Source organism: Arvicanthis niloticus, chromosome X (assembly GCF_011762505.2).
Source record: "Arvicanthis niloticus isolate mArvNil1 chromosome X, mArvNil1.pat.X, whole genome shotgun sequence".
In the NCBI taxonomy this organism is placed as follows: Eukaryota; Metazoa; Chordata; class Mammalia; order Rodentia; family Muridae; genus Arvicanthis; species Arvicanthis niloticus.
Window position 1 is genome coordinate 26,412,501 of NC_047679.1, and position 17,496 is coordinate 26,429,996.

Consider the following 17,496-nt stretch of genomic DNA (forward strand, 5'->3'; position numbering starts at 1 on the left):
AAAATACAGTCCAAACTGATGTATGGCCTTCTTATCTACTTGGCTTCATGGAACACACAGACTTCACTTCTAGGAGTGGAGAGTAGTATGAAAAACCACGAAGATAGAAATTGGCAAGGTTTAGTGGTAGGTCTTGATAAGACAGATGAGTCGGCCTTAACAATTCTAGCCAGAGACACTGACATTTGTTTGCCTTTTGTCTTGGTTGCTTGGAAGACTGAGACAGAGGAAGATCCCTGGAGTCTGAAAGTTTAAAGACTAGCCTTGGTAGCATGGTGAGCCCCAGTCTTAACAATAAAATTAAAATAGAATGTCCCAGCTTTGAAGACCTTATAGTGGTTTTTCAATCGCTTGAAAATTCAAGAACTGAGACCACCAGAGTTTGGAATTATGCCTTGAGTAATAGGCCTGCAGACATACAAAATCCATATGCTCCATTTAATTATGAGGTTTCCATCAGGGCTCCAACTGCCATTTGCAGCTGGGGTTTGATCAGAGAAGATTCTGCCTCCAAAATACAGGGGGAGCCAACCCTCAAAACCCCAAAACCCCAACCCCCCCTACAAGATCCCCCCAAACCTTCAATAATGAAAACACAGTGTCCATGACTCTTCATTGTTTTGTTTAGAATTTGCCTTGGTTCCAGGAAGGATTTAAGGTAGATTTCTATCACAACATGTAGTATCTTCAGCACTGGTTTAAAATTCTGACCAGAGTGGAAATGTGGAGAAGGGAAACCATAATCAGAAGACTTCTCAAAAGAACTCTTCCTCCTCCACCTAAGCTTCCAAAAGAACCACCCCTAGCCAGGTAGTCCAGTGAACTCATGAGTTAATTAAAGACTTGGCAGTGTTAGCATGAGAGCCATGTCTGTCTTGCCTCTGGCCCTCTGTCTGCCTGGCTACCTCCTGGTTAGGAGCTCTTGGCAGTTCCCAAGTTGGGGATGAGATACCTTGGCAGGCTTGTGTGGGCATCAAAGACACAGAGAAGGATCCCATCCCAGTTTCTGGTAATTCTGTCTGTCACTGGGTTTAATGCTTGTGTTCAAAACAGTCCATTTCTCCATCTGTAAAATGGAGATAATCCATCCTCACCTTGCAGTGCTGTTGGGAGGATTAATTAGCTAATGTTCCTCAAGTGCTTTGAAGATGAAAGGCTTGTGGACATGCTAAATAGTATTAAGGGCAGGCAGTGAGTACCTGCTAGAGGTGCTTTGATTCTCCTCTTGTTCTTGTCAGCAGATGTGCGACTCTTCACTTTAATATGTGTGTGTCATGGAACAAAGTGAGCAGGACAATGTCATGGCCAGCAGAAAACAAAGACAGTGCCTCCTCATTTTATGCCTTGGCAGTATTTTAGCTTCCCAGTTGGCACGACTTCTGAAAGTCTTCGGTTCACAATGTTTTAATCACCAAGTTTGGGTGATTGTCTAAGGTGAGTTTCATCTACTTTGGGAGAAAGAAGTGGGGTTAGGAGCAAGCATGTCAGGTGGTCTTGAATTGGAAGTTCCCAAGGAGAAGGATTTCTTACAATGGTGGTAAATTGTGCATGTATATGTACATGCCTGTGTGTGTGTGTGTGTGTGTGTGTGTGTGTTGTCAGACAGGTCATAAGCAGACCCAATTGAAAGAGGTACCAAGAGAACAACTTTGGGTATCATTCCCCAGGCCTGTCCACCTCTTTTTTCCAAGACAGGATTTTTCATTGACCTAGAACTTACCAACCTGGCTGGATTGGCTTGTCAGTGAGCCCCAGAAATCTTCCTGTCTCTGCCTCTGCAATGTTAGGGTTATAAGAACACATCACTATACCTGGCTTTTTAAAATGTGGGTTCTGGGAGTTGAACTCATGCCCTTTCACTTGCAAGGGAAGCAAGTTGGCAATAGAGCTGTTGATTTTTTTCTCAACGTTCTTTTTCCCTAACCAGCCATTCAGTCCATCCTTTGTGGCCCTAACACTTTATATTAGGCTGGAGCTCTGAGTAAGGAGCTGTATGCAGGGCTGGATTGAGAAGCATGTCTACCACTCTTGACCCACTAGCATTTTTAATCTTATAATGTTCTTAGAATTCTTTAAAGGCTTGTTGTTTGTAATAACCACCTTGACCCTGGATGAAAAAAAATCTAATGCTATCAGGTATGCTCAATAGTTTGTTGGTCAGTTTATGGTTTTTGAAATTCTTTTTAATTTTCTTATCTAATTTTTTAAAAACATGGAATGCTTCATGAATCTGCGTAGCATCCTTGTGCTGAGGCCATGCTAATCTTCTCTATCATTCCAATTTTAGTATATATGCTGCTGAAGTGAGCACTTGTGTAAATTTTTAAATTTTTAATTAAAAATTTAGTATGAAAAATAATGAATTTTATTATGACATTTCAGTACATTATGTATTATTCTGTTATTTTTGACCCCTACCATTTTTTCCATCCCTCCTTTTCCCCTCTCAATGGCTTCTTTCCCTCCCTTAGATAGTCTTCCTTATGTTTTCATGTCACATATATATGTACAGTTAAGTCTAGATTCCAAATATGAGAGAAAATAAGGTACAATTGTTTTCTGAGTCTGGCTTTTTTCACTTAACAAGATGACCTCTGATTCCATCTGTTTTGAGAACTTTCTCTGGTGATTCATTTTTGAAATCTTGCCCTAGAGAATAGATGAATTCCTGAATTACATGTACCAAACCATATTTTGGTAAATCAAGTCACACAGCTTTTCTTTTTTCATGATCTTAAAGAGAATCCTTATATAAAGCCAAGTATTTCATATGATCTCACAGAAACTTTATCTGTTGATTTTTGTCAAGTGTATATGTGAGGTAGAGATGAGGCTAAATCCAAATAGGTGACCCTCTGGAAAGCATTGTGTTTGTACATTTTTGTAGAGCTTATCAGAGGGTCAGGAAACCAGCGAGAAAGCTGAGATACTAGTATTTGCAGGTTTTCCTCTTTAAATTGGTTCTGCTTATGATCTGTCTGGCATCCATTCCTCTCAGTTTCTGAAACACACTTCTCTGGATTCCTTTCTCTCCAAAGTCCTCTTGGCAACCTTCCGAGGAATGGCAGAGTTCATTCTGATTGATGTCCAGTGAGTGGAGCTCAACCAGGATGGAGCTCAACCTGTCAAAATCACAGAGAAATGTCTGTTGCATATTCCAGCTGTTCTTTAAATATGCTCCCCAAGAGCTAGCTCCATTTGTTAGCTGTCAGAACGATGTAGAAGAATTGCTCCAGACCCTCAGTTGTCATCAGCCACCTTTGTTTATATGCCAAGTTCTCCCTCCGTTATCCAATCAATGCTTAGTAAAAAGAAGGACCAAGTTAAGAACTTTTCCCAGTGAGTTGGGGCTCCCAGTTTGGGAGCTCTTTTCTGCTCCAAAATGGAGGGCATTGCTGGTGGGAAAGAAATGTTTGGTTGTCTCTGGCACTAATAGAAGGTGAAGATTCTGCCTCTCAATAATACTGCTTGTAATCAATCAGGAAGGACTCTATTAAGAGCTCTAGGTAAGATGGATATTAGACCAAAAGATTGCTTCTAAACTTGATTCCTTTTGGATCTCATGGACACAGTTACTAGGAGCATTTTGTGATTCTGTGTGTGAAGATGTGTGCAGCCAAGATTTTCCTTACAGACTTGGATGGTTTTATGAGTGAGGGGGGAAGCTATTTCATCCTCCAATCCAAGAGATTTGAACTTCTCAGAAATTTTCGTGGTCTCTGGAGCTAAGAATCAGCTCACAAGAATTGTCTGTGTATTATCTCATCTCAAGGCAAGTTCAGTGACATCAGTTAGTAAGTTAGAAATCTTCTGTGACAGTATTTACACCATGGAAATGGGCAAATGCTACAATTGGGCTGATCCAGTTGTTAAACATCTACTGATTTGCACATAAAATTCTCTCCCAACACCCCTATACTCCCCGAGGGAAGCTGTTTAGCTTAAAGGAAAGAAAGCTCTTTTGCATTGCTTGCAAGGTGAACCTGTGCAGTAGTACATAAGCAGACTGCTTTCTGTTATCTCATCTATTGAACTCAACCCAAGGGAGAGCATCATGAGGTAGACTGACTGGCAAGGTGAGGGTACTTCTCTCTTTGCTTCTCAGCTATATGACAGGTCATTTTTACCTCTCCAGCACTCAGCTTCCTCTTCACTATAATAAAAGTAATTTAGGTCATTAGGTAATTGCTAAGTTTCCTTCTAGCTCTGACATTTCTGCAATTTGATGAGTGTTTAGCTGCTGAGAAATATCATGCATTTCAAAAACTTGGGACCCTTCAAAGTGTCCAAGCACTTTGAAGTTACAGTGACCAACTCATCTCTCCCAATATCCTTACTAGATCTTGGGCTCTTAGTAATTTTCCATCTCTCTAGGCTTATACCTCCAACATAGATGAGTGGGGCATCTCCAAGTGGCAAGCATAATTAATTAGATCCTTTCATCTGGAGGTGCCAACACACTTAAAAGGCAACAATCAGTATACATCAGGGCTATTCTCCAAGGAAGGCTGCCTGAGTGTACATGTTTTACAAGCGACCTATCATAGTAATGGGCTGAGGATCCAGCATTATTGACTTAGTGAAGTATCTTGATCAGAAAAGAATCTACCTCCTCATCTTAAAGGAACCCCAGCTCTGAGATGAATCTGTGTTATTTTCTGAATCCCAGATTGCATGGTGTGTTCTTCTTAGCTATCCCACTGACATAGCTTTGTATATTTTTCATCTATCCGAAGCAGAAACTAACCCAAATGAATTTTTTGATAGTTCCAATGATTTGGTGATATATGTCCAAACAACAAACGTTTTGTCTTTAAATTTTCTGTAAAAGATGGATAGCATTAGTTTGTACTGAGGGTTGAGTGTAGATTTCGTGGGATGTAGAAGGAGCTAAATCCACCTTCATAAGGTACCTGAAAGAGAAGAGGATGCTGATAGGGAGTGGGACTGATTATAGAAGTGAACAAATTTCTTGTGGTGCTTAGAGTTTTGCCAAGATACATAGTCCCATATTTTAGTACCTGCAGAAATATGGGTCCATGGGACAGCCCCCCTTCCAAAAATATGCACATTCACATGTGAAAAATCATGCAAATTGTTATTACAATTGTGTTTATGAGGCCATTTAACTCTTGAATCAAAAACCCAAGTACTTTACTGACTGCAGGGTTGATCACCCACCCCTGCCAGCCATCTGGGCTGTGTGCATTCGGTGGCTACAAGCTATAAGGTTGAAGCTGTTGAGTCTACCACCAAAAGCACAAGCTATGTGAATGACTAGAAAATAAGTCAATAATTATTCTGGAATTCAGATTCAAAGTGCAAATATATTTCTTTCTGTCTTACATGGACAACAGGCATGGACTGAAAAACCTCTTGGCTTCAGACTGTCAATAAGAAATTCAATCATCTCCACCATTTATTTTTTTTCTTAGAATATTCAAAAATATTTTTAATCTAAATACTTGATTATATCCTTTTCATTTGACATCTACATTTTAAAGATTTTAAAATATTTTATTTTATTTAATGTATGATAGTGTTTGTCTACTTGCATGTATGTGTACCATGTGCATACTCTGGTGCTCACAGAGGCTAGAAGAGGACAGAATCCCTGGGAGTTGGAGTTGTCTGGTTGTGAGCCACCATGTTTGTGGGTGCTAAAAATTGAACCTCAGTCCTATGGCAGAGCAGCACGTGCTCTTTACTGCTGATCTATCTATTCAGCCCCTTGATATCTGAATTTTTAAGCCACAAGTTTAATTTATTACAGGCATATATTTTCCAGCTCACTGTGTATTGTCCTTAGTCTAAATATGATGTATGGACCAGCAGCATCACCAGCATCACTTTGGGGGCTTGCTAACATTGGAGAATCTTGGATCCCTTTTAGTCCATACTAAATCAATCAGAATTGATATTTTAATAAGCCCTCCGGTGATTTATATGTACATTACAGCCCAAGGAGCACTAATGTATATTGTATATATGTGCTTTGAGTCTATCTCAATTAAACTCTTTAAATTTATGAAACAATTACTAAGGAGCGGCAGGTGACCTAAGTGAAGGAGCCATTTCTTGTTGTCAAGTCATCAAACAACACAGACTTGTTTTTAGTTAGTATGAGGAGCCAACTTTCTGTGTTGGTTCAAGTGAATGGGTTGATGTCTATTCCTGGCCAATCTTCTTTATGCATTCTTAGTCTAAAAATGGTAAGTAGCTGGCTGAAAAAACACACAGATAAGGCACAAAGCTGTGCTATGAATTTGTTACCTGAACAAAATATAATACAATAGACTTAAATATTTCATATTGAAATGTTCTTTGCTTTACCATTGAGACTCTTGGAACTGATGCTGTCCCAAATGATCCCTTTTTTGGAGGGGATCCAGGAGATTTTGCTCATTAGAGAAGACCACATTGGTAAGAATAAGGATAGTTGAATGAATGATACTCCTTTGTTTACCAAAGTGGAAGGTAGGTTGAAGTGGTACAAAGAAGCAGAACCCGAAACCAGCAGCTCAGCTCCCCTCCTCTGAACATGGAAGCATTATCTTTAGAAATTTAATCTCCTAAAGTGACCTATATGCTCACATAGTGTTAGAAGTCTTTGGGGACCCCAGTGATAGATGAGCCACAGTTAAAGAATGCTGAATTAGAGAATAGTTAATGCCATTTGGGGACTTCCTGGATTTAGATCTTTTTTTATCTCCCATATGCCCTTTGAATTTGTGTGTGTGTGTGTTGTTGTTGTTGTGTAGAAAAAATGCTTTAAACCTCTAATTAATTCATTATAACCAATACTTCTGAGTGATTTGTTATTTAATCTTTAATTCTAACTTTAATTGAATTTACCAATTATTTATTTAACACCTGCAACACATCAGGCCCTAAACCAGACACTGGGTATATAGAGGTGACCATTGTAGACACAGGGCAATAGATACTATTCCCAAATGGATATATTTGTAGAATGCTATAGAGAATTTCAAGTGTAGCAGGCAACTCCGAAAGTTATCAGTTGATCATTCCCTTAGAGAGAAAGTTCTTATGGAAAAGACGATGAAATCTGCTAAAAATAGATCTACTTGTATGTATGGTGTGTGTGTGTGTGTGTGTGTGTGTACAATTTATATATCAAACCACTGTAAACCTGTAGTGTGCTTTAATGTTGACCTCCCTTTGAATGAGCCCATAGTAACATATCAAGTACTTCTGCAGGAAACTCCAAGGCATGTGAAGATCTTTGCCAAGAATCAAACTCTAGCAAGACTTTCAGAAAGGTTGGATAAGGGGAAATTTACTGGTTTTGAAGCCAGTCTTACAATCAGTCTCTCTCTCTCTCTCTCTCTCTCTCTCTCTCTCTCTCTCTCTCTCTCTCTCTCTCTGTTTATGTGTTTCTGTCTCTTTTCCCCTCCCTCTCTCTTTCTTTTTGTTCAAGTCACATGGACATATACTATTTTTTTATTGCCCATTAAGCATATATCCTGATATAAAGGAGAAAAATAAGCAAAGGCTTGCTGGAAGAGAAATCAGAGCTATTGGAACACCATGGCTATCCTGTACTGAGGAACAAGCACCACTATATGTTAGGAAAAGGTACAGCGCAATTCTGTTGTCATCTTTGCACTATGGCCCTGGCTAAACTGTTGACACTGATCCTGAGGTTAAGCTTTTGCTGAGTTACTACTATTGTAGTAATTGTATAGCGGTCTCTCCCATTTCCTGCCTGAGGTGCTCTTTTGAGTGTTTGATGTAAGAATGTTCTTCAGGTGTCATCAGAGAACTCACCATTGTTGTCCGAGGGACCTTCATACCAATTCCTCTCTCCCTTCCTATCCCTGCAGCTTGGCCTACACCACATTTGTCTTCTTATTCCCTCTTTCCTAATTTGCTTAACTTGACTGAAGGATTCAAGGCTATGAGGGTGGGAATTTAGATGCCATTGAATACCCAGAGAACTTTGCTCTTCTTATGTAGCTTAGGCTGTCCTTGACTTTATTATGCTCATTCTGCCTTAGCCTCTCCAGTGCTAGTATGACAGGCATGAGCCATTATGCTTAGCTAAATTTGCTAATTTTTAATTGTGCTATCATTTCAAACTTTCAATAAAGTCACAGAAATAATACAGAGTCCTTTCACGACACTGACATTACCATTTATATTGCTGGCAAATTTGAAGGGGTCAAATCTCTTTTTTATAGAATTCTTTTTCTTTCGAATATGCCTAATGCTTTCTCATGATTAGATATATTATATATATATATATATACATATATATTTATTTTATTTCTCTTCCATTTATTTACTGAGTGTGAAACATTTATTGAATTAAGAGTTTACCTCTTTAACCACTGAAATATGACAGCTCTATTGAGACATAGATCACCCACTTAAAGTATGCAATTCAGCAGCTTTTAATATATATTCACAGAGGCATGTAGCCATCAGTGTAATCGACTCAGAAAATTTCCATTGTCCCCCTCCCAAAAGAACTCTCATGCTCATTGGCAGTCTTATTTTTTTCCTTTCTCCAAAGGCTCTGGCATAGCAACCACTGATATATTCTATTTATCTACTGTATATAAATGAGGTCACAATATGCAATTTTTTGTAGGTACCTGAGTTTATTTTCCTTATTGTTATCTGACAGGTTCATTCATGTTGTAACATGGATGAATACATCATGAGAATAGTAGACTAATATTTTACTACAAGAATAGGTTCTACTTTATTCATCTGAGAGTTGAGCTGCCCCTTCAACCTTTTGGTTATTTTAAATAACAGTGCCATAAATATTTGTATGCAGATTTGGGGGCTATATACCTCTGGTTTGCTATTGTCATGTATGTCTTGAAAGTAGAAAGAGCAGAAAGAAGAGTAGAAAGAAGAGTCCATTCTAATGGGGGTGTTGGTGGATCTCAGCAATACCCAGCTTTGTCGGTGTCATTTTTTAAGTGTAATAAGTTTATCTTCTGTAGCTCCTTGTGGCCTTATTTCCCAGACTAGTGGCCCTCCTGGTTATGGCACAACCAGAATTTTTTTTAAAAGATTTTATTTATTTTATGTAGGTGAGTACACTGTAGCTGTCTTCAGACACACACCAGAAGAGGGGGTCAGATCCCATTACAGATGGTTGTGAGCCACCATGTGGTTGCTGGGAATTGAACTCAGGACCTTTGGAAGAGCAGTCAGTGCTCTTAGCCACTGAGCCATCTCTCCAGCCCCACAACCAGAATTTTTAATATTTGCCCTCTCTTAGGGGATTACTATGAAACATGACCTCCTAGGAGGCTTGTATCAGTCCTGTATCTGTAGGGAACACAAACCAGCTGTTCAGCTCAGTTAGCAGCTGGCTCATCTAGAACTCTCTTATAAGTTTTCTTTCCCTTCAAACAATGGCCCAAGTTATAGACTTGTGGTTGCCAGCTCCTTTTAATTGGGTCCTTCATTTTATAGTCTGTTATTAGCAGGATGTCTGGCCATCATTGGAGAGCCATGGGGTTTTTTTTTTCTCCCAAAAACTCAACAATTTAGTCAAATGTTTTATAGAATTCATCTGTCCCAGGAATAATCAGAGGGGTGTGTGTGTGTGTGTGTGTGTGTGTGTGTGTGTGTGTGTGTGTGTGTTGTCATGGAGAGGCATGGCACACTGAGAGGAAATTGCCTTTAAAATAGAACCCTAAGTTGATCAGGCTAAAAACAAAAACAAACAAACAAAACCCCCAACAAAACAAAACCGAAAAACCCCTCTACTTTCTACACAGAACCTCTACTTTTCATGGCTCTCCACTATAAAAATGACCAAAGGCTCTTGAGGTACAACGGCACTGATAAATGGCCCGTTGATGGCTTTCCATGAACTTGCCATGCAGAGTGTCTGTTCTGACTTATATCATAAGCAATCTTAGGCTGCTCCGAGTTTGCTTTCAGCATTTTCATCTTGCTCCCTAAGCCTCCTAGGCAGGTTTGTGTAATATTGTGGCAAACCCTGGGCTTGGAATTCTTTTTCTCTGGAATTAAAGCCCATTTCTGATTTTAGGATATTATAGATAAAGATGGGGGGCCAGGGAGATATCCTACCCAGGGTATAATTATGGCTTTCCCATCTGTAAAATGGGAATAAGAATAGTACCTGCTGTGTGTGGCTGTTGGAAGGACTCAGAAAGTAGGCAGATATAATACACTGCAAATTCTCTTTGTCAGTGCCTTGCTGTATTTGTTATTACTATTCTGCCATGGCTATTGGCCCAATTCAGATACTAACTCCTCTGTGAAGTTGAGCCTGTGTGTTTTGACCACTACTGTGTGCATAGCACTAAACATAGTGTTTCTCTACAATGTATGCTCAATAAATACTTGTTGAATGAGTAAGCAAAGGAGTGCATTTTCCCATTTAGGAGCAATCCACTGTTCCTCTACGCTTTTAGATCACTTGGCCTCTAACTTCCTTTATGGCATTTCCCACATTTAACCTTCATTGGACCTAATTGTGCTTTAAGCACAGTTCTCTTATCCAGATGGTCAAACCTTGATGAGTAGCTCCTGGGCCTATTGTGTTGTGTTTCCTGTGAAACCTTGCATGGAGGGCAATAAATATTTGGTAAATAATTAATCCCCTTTGGAAACTATGGTCTTAAACCATTAAATTACTGTTATATTTTTAAGCAGATATAAACACAGTCCAAGAATCTTCCAGAAAGAATTGGCATATGTGTTGAGACTCTAAGAAGAAACTTATAGAGTTGGCCAGTTGAAGGGATGCAGACCAGTGTGTGCCACACAACTAGGCAAAGCTCAGTGGTTCTCAGCCTTGATTCTACTTTGGAGAAATCTACAGTCAACTTGGTCAGTTATAACCTGGATGGGGTGGGGACAGTGGAGCAGGCCCAGACATTGGTTTGTCTTAATTTTTGAACAAGCATCCTTGGTGATTCTGTTATGCAGCCGGATCAAAAGTCATTAGAATTCAAACCTAGACCAAGGGGAGGAGAGTGTCCACCTGGGGTATGTGAAAGACTGAAGGCCTCTCAGAAGCATGGGTACCAAGGAAATCCCACAGAGAGATGAAGGACTCATTTCTACCCAGAGCTTTTAGCCTGGTGGAGGTTCCCCAACAGTGAGACTTTTCTCACAGGGCATAACTGTCCTCTGTACCTATCTTTGGTTATTTGGGGAAAATCATAGATGAGTGCAAGGCTAGACACCTGTGAAAACTTGTCTCTTCCTCTGACTTTCTGAGCAGAGAAGGACCACAATTCAGGCCCTGCTTGAAGCCAGTTGGAGTTTAAATTTACTGTAAACTGGAACTCTTCTTTCTGTTTACATCATACACAGCAAACCTGAAAGATGGGACATACAAGTAGGGACAGACTTGCGGGGGGGGGGGGACGTGCAGGGGAGGACTTGTGTATCTTCACTTTTTATAGCTAAATAGTTCTTCCAAACTCACACTTTATGAGAAGCAACATAGAAAATTCCAAGAAAAATATACCTCCTGGACAGAAGGAAGCTAGAGATCAGGTAGGAAAAGCAAAAGCTTAAGATTGTCACCATCCTGTTGCATGCCTTTTAACCCTATGTAAACACTGTGGATTTTCTTGACCTTCTAAATTGGCTTTTAAGATTAAAAAAATTAAAAAAAAAAAGGTTTAGAAGGAAGTTCCTTGTCCTCCTGTCTGTGTCACCTCAGTTCCGGAGGGGTGATCTGGAAGGAGGTGATAAATGAGCAACCCCTTTCTTTTTTGGAATCCATTAATTACCAGTCTGAGAAAAGCTGTGTCTAACCTTTGCTCTCTAGCTGCTGGGAGCAGTTTTTCAGAGTTGGACAAAGATCTTCCAGGATCAAAGTCAATGAGTCCATTGCAGATATTTGTTTAGAAAAGGCAGCAAAGATTTGGAGGCCTTAAATAACTAGCCTGGCTAGGCCATCTGTGTGAGTGCTGGGTTGGTTCTGGTTCTGGTTCTGGTTCTGGTTCTGTTCCTGAGTCCCTCTAAGAAGGCCATGGCTTCCGTTGTTCCCTACGCAGCCACTTTCAGCTGTGAACTGTTTGTTCTCTGACTCATACCCTGTTCTCCTGGAAATGTGTCTTCTCTCTGGTATTGCACAAGAAGAGTAGGAGATATAAAGCAGGCAGACTTAGGAAGGCACTGAGCTCCTAAACCTGTGGGTTCTCAACCTGTGGGTTACAATCTCCTTGAAGGTTGCATATCCAATATCCTGTATAGCAGATACATTGCATTATAATTTATAACAGTAGGAAAATTACAGTTATTTAGTAGCAACAAAGTACTTTTAGGAGAATTTTGTTGAGAGGTTGGGGGGGGGGCGGTTACCAGAAGAGGAACTGTACTAAAGCATCACAACATTAGGAAGGATGAGAGACACAGTCTGGAAACCCTTGATTTGATCCCTCCTCTATGATGTACCTTATGCTTAGTATTGTCTACTTGTCATCTGTACTCATCCTTGAAGACATTCTTTCTACAGATGAGGAAACAGGGTTAAGAGACTTTGGCAACTTCTCCAGGTCAGCCATCCAGTAGGACATGAATTCCTCATCTTCGTGGAGCACTTGCTGCATGCCAGGGATTATCCGAAGCATCTGACACAAAGATCTTTTCAATACTTCATCACATGCTAATGGTAATATATATCCATCATCATCTCAATGTAGTAGATAAGGAAACTAAGACATGGGGAAGGTGTGGGTCTTTCTTAAGTTAAAGCCTAAGCAGTTACCTCACCTTTTGACACGTAACGGTCTCCCACCTCCTAAATGCAGGTAACCAGTGGCCTGGCTGCTTTTTCTTGTGTTGTGTGTGCCCCTCCCTCCCTCCCTCTTTTCCATCTTTCTTTCCTTCCACCATTCTCCAGTAGGTATGGAAGATGGTCCCATGAAAATTTGAGGCAAGCATATACAGCACAGGGAGAAGAACATGCCACAATGCTAATGGACATGTGCATTTGGGTGCCAAAGTGAATGGCACTAAGAGGTCAGTCAAGAAGGAGCTGGATGAGTCTTGGAGAATGCATTATAGATTTTTTTCAATGACTTTCAGGTTACTGAATCCAGTGGATGTCCACCTTGAATGTGTTTCACCCAGAGGTAGATGAACTCTTCTTGCCTAGCATGATGCAAGATCTTTAGTTTAATTTCTAGCACCGAGCTAAAAGAGAAGTCATCTAGAGAACTGTTTCTAGCACAGATTTCTTGACTCTGCACGGGAGTTTGAGATTCCAGTGGGTCTGGAATGAGATCTGAGACTCAGTTTTACTGATAAAGCTCCCACTGTAAAGGTTTGAGGAGCCAAACCTTGAAAATCACTGACCTAAAACACTGACAAAAATCACTGACCTAAACATTAGGTAAGAGTTTTAAAAAAACCTAATACCAAGAACAAACAGAAATGAATGATCTGTGTTAACTGCCAGGTTGATGACAGTTAACAGACAAATGCTAATGTTTTAGTGACACAGCACAACACATTTCTTCCCTGCTCACAATACAGTTCATTGTTTGTTGATAGGAGAGTGTTGATAGAAGAGTACTCCAACATCATTCTAGAGCCAGGAACTTCTTCCACCCTGTAGCTCTTCCCCAGGCCTTAAATTTACATTTTCACACTGGGGACATCTTAATCTAGCAACAGATAAGGGAAGATTGTGCTGTTGTTATAATTTAGGCTTAATGGAGAAACATAATTTCTGTATACTTGCCATTGGCCAGAACTCTGTTATATAGATGGGTTTAGCTGCAAATAAATCTGGGCAATGTGTTCTAGATATGTGCTTGGGGGAGAAAAGGAAACCAAGTGAATATGTCTCAAGTCTTATCATAGGCCATTTGGAGATTCACTTAGGATATGGTTTGGTTGAACAAGAATATTTCTGTTGAGAAAATAAATGTTTCATGCTCTCCCAAGAAAATTGTCTTGCATTGCCCGAGTCTCTGAACCCTGTTTCCTCATCTGTAGAAAGGATGAGTGCAGATGACAAGTAGACTATACTGATCATATTCTTCAGACCATCAATTAATGTCATTATAGAGTAGTTGTAGAGTTGGGGGGAATTAAGGCTTAGACATTCTTCATCCAAAAACAGGATATTGGCTGTAATGTTATAACTCCCGGTATCTATTTTTCCTGCATAAAAATTGGGTAAAGTTACAGAAAAATTACTGGTCTAGTGACAAACATATGACAACAGTCACTTCTGTATTCTCTGCACATATGTGGACAGACAAAAACCAAACTGTTTTGGCACAGTGAACCTCTACGTGTAGATGGCTATGAGGTTCAGTTTTCAAAGAATGAGAGCACAACGTTGTTTTCAATGGTTCTGAAGCCTGTGTGTTGCCTCAGATTGACCATAGGAAACCAGACTAAGCCAGCAAGGCCATGTCTAGGATGGACATGGTACTTAAACCATAAGATCCGTTAAGTACTTGGTTTGTGTTCTACCTGCAATCAATATTGCACTGAGTATTATGACAATTAAATTATAAAGTTAGGGGCTATTTGAGAGTTTTCCTTGTCATATGTGACATCATCTTCTTCCTCTTAGTGCTATTACTTGATATCAACATGAATAGGAGAGTTTTGAGCATATAGAACTATTTTATTTGGTGTTACGATGGCCATCCTGGGCCTGCCAGAACTCTGACCTCTCTCCATGGTCCTATGGTCCACTAATGATGCTAGGGCCCCAAACTGTTGATGGGTACAATAGTATGAAGGAAGAGGTGGCAAGGAGTCCTCTGAACTTGTTTTCAAGGCTTTGCCTTCATGTTTGGTGAGCTACCGCTGACTGAATCCAGCAGTAGAGGTGCAAGTCTCCCTAGCTTTATCATGGCAGTAACAATGCTACATCTTATCCATGCACAAATTCCCTTTATTCTACCTTGTTGCTTGTGTCCCCATGTCTAGGCCCCTCAAAAGCCTTTTCTTCTCCCTCATTCAAATGGTGTAATTGTGAATGATTGAAATCACATTTTAATATGTGTCAAAATCAGTTCAACTCTTAGAAAGAAATCATAACATAAATTGGATCATATATCCTGAGTGGATGCCCCAGCTAATTCATTTGTTAGACTGTTAAGTTCCATAGGATTATGTGAGTGTTTACTCATAAGCAGTTACATGTGGGTCTCATTAATGCACATACTCTGACATAGCTTATGCCTAATATTTTGTCAAATAAGAGAGCTCATAGAAAGCTCATGGAAACCACCAAGCTGCAGGGAGCCATTACTCCCTGCCTCCAAGTGAAATAAGCAGTTAATGGGGTGGGACTGGAGAGCTGGTTGGCTTTCTATGACTTGATGTTCCTGAAACTTGGTGTCATACACTTCCATTGGCATGTCTCTACAGCAAAGGAGGGAAAAGAAACATCAGAGCCTTTAGATCTGCTTTAGTATAAAAAAGACACAGATTTGAAATCCCATTGTGTGTCTAAGTGGGCATAAGAGGCTAGAGAAATCATATATTTTGGAACATCCCTTTCCATTATCAAAATGCACTCATTAAGTTTCTTGCAGCCTTAGGTACTAGTCTAAGCAGGTCAAGGGCCAAGAGCACTAGCAGGTCCCACCCTAGCCCTACTGTTTCCAAATTGACTTTTCTGTGAAATTTATGCATGTTACAGTTTATCAAATACTGGCCTAAACCATTTGTTGTCAACATTATCATCACATTGGATATAGCTGGGAGTTTAGGTTTTGCTTTATGTTTACTGCTGGGGATTGAATGCTGGGCTTTTCACATGCTAAATATACACTCTACTCTTGAGCTGCATTTCTAGTTCCCAAGCTGGAGGGATGAAAAATGCTGATGCCTGCCCTTCCACTCCTAAAAATTCAGAAGGAAATGGTATAAAGAGAGTGCCTAGGTATAACAACAGGTTTTTAAATAGTTCCCAAGTTGATCTTAATTTGCAGCCAATGCTGAAAAGCACTGCTAGTTGTGACCTCAGTTTCTCCAAGTTTTAGTAGATTGCAATGCTTGATCTATAAGTGATTGTGAGAATCTAAAGAAACGGCTTTCAGAGCCACAGACACCCAGACATTCTTTTTCATTGACCTTGCCTACATTTCTTTCTGCTTTTCTTGACTTCCTAGTTTTCAGCCTTCGTGAGGATGAGAATGGGGGGCTGTGGTGCTGAGAAGGGTTGGAAGTGCTTATTCATTGTTTGCATGAAGAACTCCCTTGCTGGTGGCCCTCATGCTTTTGTCTCATCACAGCCAAGAACATCATGTGGTCCCCATTTAATACTATTAATTATTTTGGGGTACTGCCTGCCAGTAGGAGCTTATATGTGAGGAAGAATGAGTTCCTGGTAAATGCTTCCTCTGTCTTGTGCTGATTTTCAGGCTTGTATTGTGTCTATGAAATTTCAGCTGTGTGTCATTGGCAGAACCCCAAGAGCACATCAAACGTTTCCCTTGGCCATGGTGATTATCTTTTATAACAGGAAGTAAAGTGTTTTCAGACTGGACCCGTAGGCCAGGCAGCCCACACTAGATGGCAGAGACTCATTTCTCACATGGCTTTCCCACTAAGTATAGATAGGAACCCCGGAAATAGCATAGAAGGCAAAAGTAATGCTTAGTATCTACTTAGCCCAAGAGAGCAGCCAGATCGTCTGGCATCACAGTGTTATTTTGTCTCTTTTTGTATTTTAATTAAATATAACCACTTGTTTTCATTCTTCTTCAGAAGTGCCTGACTTCTGCTCAGTCTTGGGCTTTCAAGCTTCACATTATTGAGTATGGTGGCAGTCATTTCTGTAGTTGACTGCCTCAAGCTTCTAGGGACCAGTTTGTGTGTGCCAGGTGGGAGAGGTGAAGTAGGGATTGTTGCTATGATGGAAGGCCTCCATGCATTTCTGAAATGTTAAACGTTAATATTAATCATCTTCAGCCTATCCACTGCTTATTTTCAGCAAGGGATTTTTCTTCAAATTAAAATGTGTTTTACATTTAGTGTACGTACATATGTGTGTGTGTGTGTGTGTGTGTGTGTGTGTGTCTGTGTGTGTGTGTGTCTGTGTGTATATGTTTGTATGCATTCATGCCTTGGTACTAGTGTGTAAGGCAGAGGACAACTTGTGAAAGTTGTTTCTCTCCTTATGCCATTTGGGCTCTTGGGGATCCAACTCAAGTAGTTTGGCTTTGTGGCATGTGCCTTTCTTTACATCTCACTGACCTGAAGGGGTGATTTTGTCGACAATTCACCTTTAAGTTGGCATTGTTTTCTCTGGCCTGCAATCCCCAAAGTCAAACTATATTAGTTAATCATTGGGGCCAAAGGATTATGAGATCATATTTCACTTTGACTAACTGGTAAAATTCTTTATTTTTCCCCCAAAAGGGACTAGATGGTATTCACGTTCCTGACTCTAGCATTTGATTCTACTGTCTTTATAACAGAATCAGCATTGGCTCTTTCTTTTCTTACCACTCCCCTGTTCATGTGCCTACATACATTACACACACA

General features: G+C 40.1%; 1 protein-coding gene and 1 non-coding gene across 2 annotated transcripts in view; one reads left to right on the forward strand and one right to left on the reverse strand.

The window, feature by feature from the left end:
* Positions 1–17,496, forward strand: part of Nhs (NHS actin remodeling regulator) — a 329,212-nt gene that overhangs the window by 44,783 nt on the left and 266,933 nt on the right.
* LOC117695698 (U6 spliceosomal RNA) lies at positions 2,207–2,311 on the reverse strand. Its single transcript, XR_004604721.1, has one exon. It is a non-coding gene; the product is annotated as a U6 spliceosomal RNA (small nuclear RNA).